Genomic DNA, 5,000 nt, shown 5'->3' on the forward strand with positions numbered 1-5,000 from the left:
GTCGGCCACCGCGCTGCGTTCCTCCGACGTTTATCTCGCGCCTTCATCTCTCTCTTCATATTGCTCGCCGTGTTTCTGGTTATCTCATCGCCGACGCTGCTGCATGGATTTTATTTATTTCTTTAAATATTCCTCCTCTCAGTTTGGCCTCTGCGGATGGATGAGCTGATCATGTAAACAGATACTCTGATATCTGGACAGAAGAAAAATTAAGCCCAGAGTTTTATTCTGAAATATAAATGGACTTCTGTTGAAACAACACGAAAGAAAAGACGCTTCAAGTCTCTGAGGATTGTAACGTCTCCGCAGTGTTTCAGGAGACGTTCAGTTCGCTGCTTTAGGAGATTATCATTTGTGTTTTGTGAGAGATTCAGCTTCTGTCAGGGCGTCGAACAGCTGACAGAAAATCAGCAGAGCTGTTATTCTGAGGTGTTACCAAAGATAATTTTCCCCTCGTATCCTGTTAAGAGTTCGGAAGTTTGTAACTGTAAAATAAAGGATGAGGGTGAGTTTGTCAGACAGACTTTCTTCTGATGTTTCTGTGTTTTAAACAGTAAAAACACATTGTATGATGTCATGTTCAGATGTTTCTCTACTGGAGATATTCAGGTGTTTGTAGTAAAACGAGACAAAACTTCATCAACATCTTCATCGTCCATGTCATACCTTCAACGCAGCCCAGTCTCCAAGATATAACGTTAGCAGTTAACGTTTCTACAAACTACAGATTCGTCCGAGGTCGACACTCGTACTGAACGTGTCACATCATGTTCAAGTTATCTGATCATTAGCTGACTGTCACATCAGGAGGTGGAGGAGGACGGTGGTGACGTTCGAGACGCACCACTGGATATGTTTAAACACACCTGGAAACAAATCCGGGTTTTTGTTTGAGGAGCTGTGGAGACGTTTTCCAGCTGCGTTTGTGTTTTCTAACGCTAACCAAGTGGCTGTTGTGTCTTAACCTATCCAGAGCGTCAGCACAGCGCTGAGACGAGAGAGAAACAGAAAATTCAACCTGAACTTGAACTTCTCTGTGGTTTTCCAGAAACGTACTTAGCTCACACTTATTCTGGTGATTTTGTTGCTGACACACGTTCAATGTGAGCGACGGGAATGAAAACAGACGAACAGTCAGGACACCAGCTGCTGGTTTAGTATTTCGTGTGTCCTGATCTCTCTCCAGGACTGTCGACGACTTGAATCATTAGCTGCTGATTAAACCTCATTGTTCCTTGAAGGCTTCTGACTGTGCTGACTGTGTAGCTGTTGACTGTTGTGGAGCTCTGTGGTGGAAACGAGGGTGAAGCAGCGTCAGTGTGTTGGATTACTGACCTGCAGGAAGCTTTGTTTTCAGACTGATGGTGATCATGGCGGATACCAGCACAGACCTGTGAATACAGGTGTGACAGCTGCTCGCTGAGCTGACAGACGTCAAGAACAAGAAACAGAGAACGTGACAATAATGAAGTATTTATTCACGCGTCTGAACAGAAAAGTAAAAACTGGCCCCGCCAAATTAAAGCTCAGCGTGTGTGTGAGGAGCTCAGACGGTATAAATCCCGTCCCGTCACATGACCGGCGGCCGGTTTGACCCGGACATTAAACCCTCGACCACCCTCGACCTTCCCAGCATGCTCTCTGCCTCCACACGCCTCGAATAGTCTCACACATGCACATAAAGACACACACATATCTTTTTCCTTTCGGCTGACAAGCTCTTTAAAAAGCCATCGACCCACCTCGCTGAACTTTACGACATGATACGCACATGCAGACACACACAAACACACACACACACACATACACACACACACACACACACACACACACACACACACACACACCTTCGTCTGCCGTGACAAGCTCTTTAAAACACCATCAAGTCACCCGGCTGAACTTTACGACACGGTTTCATTTCATGTTTATAAGACCCAAACACTGACACACACACACACACACACACACATACACACACACACACACACACACACACACGCACACACACAGCAAGTGTTGCATTTACCTACTCAGCCGGTACATGATAAATATGTCTGTTTGAGTCAAGGTCAAACACACCTCCCTGTCCACTTACACACTTACACACACACACACACACACACACACACACACACAGACACACACAGCAGACAGACATGAAGACATATTTGTCGTCCATCAACATAATGCTTCCCAAGTTTGCGAAACAAATAAATCCTGTCTGCCCGTCATCTCCCAGCAGCCATCACTGCACACACACACACACACACACACACACACACTTCATACGCACACACACACACACACACGAGTAAATACCGTGTTTTCTTTTTGTAGCTCTTTCAGACGTCATTACGTGAAGTGTCGTGTGGTAGACACCGTGTGGTGGTGACACCAGAGGAGAAGAGACGCAGGCTGATTTTTTATGACTTCATCAGTCGTCATAGTTACAAACTCGCACAGATTTCAGGGATATGAAGCATTTTAAGATAATCCAGGAAATGTCATCACAATAGGCACAAACGCCGCCGTAGAGACTGTTTGACTCGTGTAAAGAGTATCTTTGCACTCTGCTCATAGAAACAAACATATTTCCAAAAGACCAGAATCGTTTTGGATCGACAGCTGTTGTTGACCCGTCTGGAGCTCAGCCGTGGTTTTGGGCTTGTTTGAAACACAGAAACTTACATTAAGCAGCTGCTCCTGAAACTGATATAAACTGTAAATCCTGGAAAAACAAGAGAGAGTGTGTCACATGCTCACACAGTGGCTGTTGCAGGCTCTAGGGCGGCATACCGGCTCATATCTGCATGAAAAGCTGCTGCAGTCGCAGTTTTTTTTTGCCATTTATTGATTGAATATTGTGTTTTGGACTAAACATGTTACTGAGATGGATCGAGTGGACGTTTGTGAAGAAGAGAAGACAGTTTTTGATGAACTATTGAAACACAAAGAGTCTATTGGTGAGCTGGCTAAACCTCGTACACGCTAGTTTGTTAGCTCGTTTGTTTGTTGATTGCTGATGTAGTTTTATCTCGAAGTGCTTTACATGAATAGAAACATCCTCTCCTCATCTCCTCTCCTCTCCTCTCCTCTCCTCATCTCGTCTCCTCTCCTCTTGTTTCCTCTCCTCTCCTCTCCTCTTGTTTCCTCTCCTCTCCTCTCCTCTTGTCTCCTCTCCTCTCCTCTCCTCTCCTCTCCTCTCCTCGTCTCCTCTCTCCTCTCCTCTCCTCTCCTCTCCTCTCCTCGTCTCCTCTCTCCTCTCCTCTCCTCTCCTCTTGTCTCCTCTCCTCTCCTCTCCTCTTGTCTCCTCTCCTCTCCTCGTCTCCTCTCTCCTCTCCTCTCCTCTCCTCTCCTCTCCTCTCCTCTCCTCGTCTCCTCTCTCCTCTCCTCTCCTCTCCTCTCCTCTCCTTGTCTCCTCTCTCCTCTCCTCTCCTCTCCTCTTGTCTCCTCTCCTCTCCTCTCCTCTTGTCTCCTCTCCTCTCCTTGTCTCCTCTCTCCTCTCCTCTCCTCTCCTCTTGTCTCCTCTCCTCTCCTCTCCTCGTCTCCTCTCTCCTCTCCTCTCCTCTCCTCTCCTCTCCTCGTCTCCTCTCTCCTCTCCTCTCCTCTCCTCTCCTCTCCTCTCCTCTCCTCTCCTCGTCTCCTCTCTCCTCTCCTCTCCTCCTCTCCTCGTCTCCTCTCCTCTTCATTTACTGTTTGTTCTCCGTGATAAATAAATGACACACAGTATGAAAATGATATTCTTCGCCAGCTGACAGCCATTTTTCATCTGTAGCCCGAAACAACTCCTCCTCCTCTAAAGTGTTTGTCCGCGATCCCTCCATCTCATCCCTCTCTCCCCCCTTTTATCCCTGCAACACTTTCTCTCTCTCTCCTGCACAAATTAATCACCTGTCTTTATGTGTGTGTGTGTGTGTGTGTGTGTGTGTGTGTGTGTGTGTGTGTGCGTGTGCGCGGCCGGCAGGAAGCCCACAGAGGTTTTAAGCAGCTGATTTATTGCCGAGTTAATTCATAACGGCGTCCGATGATGATGAGAGGCCGCGGGAAAGTATGGTCGTCACTGTTGTTGTTGAAGGGTGAAAGAGAGAGAGAGAGAGAGGGAGAACAAACAGAGCCGCTCTTTGATATAAAGTAATAGAGTGGAAAGTGATGGAGAGGATGGAGGGAAACAGGAAGTAATGAAATAAAGAGACGGAGAAGCAGATCGTCAGGTACTTAGTTTAGAAATGAGGTGATACGGTTGAAGAGGGAAGGTGACGTCTGCCGCTGCAGTTTGTCTCAACTTCTGCTTCTGCTGCTCAACTTCATCTTGTTCGTGTCCTTGGAGCTTCATGAGGTTCACAAGAAAAATGCTGTCTGAGTGTTTGAAGAGGAAGATGTTGCAAAACGCTGATGACGAGCGAGACATTGATCCTCTGTGGCGATCCTATGTGGCTTAAAAGCCAGATGCATGCACGTGATACAAACGCAGAAGAAGAAGATTCTTGCGACAGAGCGTGGATAAAAGTGGCTGATGTCTTTGTCTCTTATTAGACTCATACCGCTAATAAACTATACAAATAAACCTCAGTTTAGAGACAGAAATCCCCTTTCAGAGGACTAAACCAGAGAGAAAAGATGTTGAGCATGTACAGAAATATATTTTAATGAGTAATGTAGAACAAGGTCTCTTCAGCAGCTGCTCCAATCTCATTTCCTGGTTGTCATTCGATCGTCCTGATTGCAGATGTGCAGGAGTGTATTTGTTCTGACTGGGTCAGCCGATCGGTCTTGAATGCATCCGTCGATCAGCTGTGCAAGAGTTTAGCAAAACTCAAAAAAAAGTGTGACTGAACTATGTTGCATGACTCTGGTTCCTCCTTCTGAGGAGGATTAACACGCATGTCTTGCAGAAACTTGGACGGAGTGATGTCACAGTGTTGTTACACAGCTGATTGAGCTGCCATGGCAACAAATGCAACAAGGAAAAAGAAGAAGTCATGAGTTTTTGAGAAGGAGGT

The 5,000-nt window shown here is 46.3% G+C and overlaps 1 protein-coding gene across 4 annotated transcripts in view; it reads left to right on the forward strand.

The window, feature by feature from the left end:
* npas3 (neuronal PAS domain protein 3) overlaps positions 1-5,000 on the forward strand; it is a 255,037-nt gene that overhangs the window by 101,011 nt on the left and 149,026 nt on the right. The window lies entirely within an intron of this gene.

The sequence above is a fragment of the Pagrus pagrus genome (genome assembly GCF_965226575.1).
Source record: "Pagrus pagrus genome assembly, chromosome: 18".
Taxonomy (NCBI): domain Eukaryota; kingdom Metazoa; phylum Chordata; class Actinopteri; order Spariformes; family Sparidae; genus Pagrus; species Pagrus pagrus.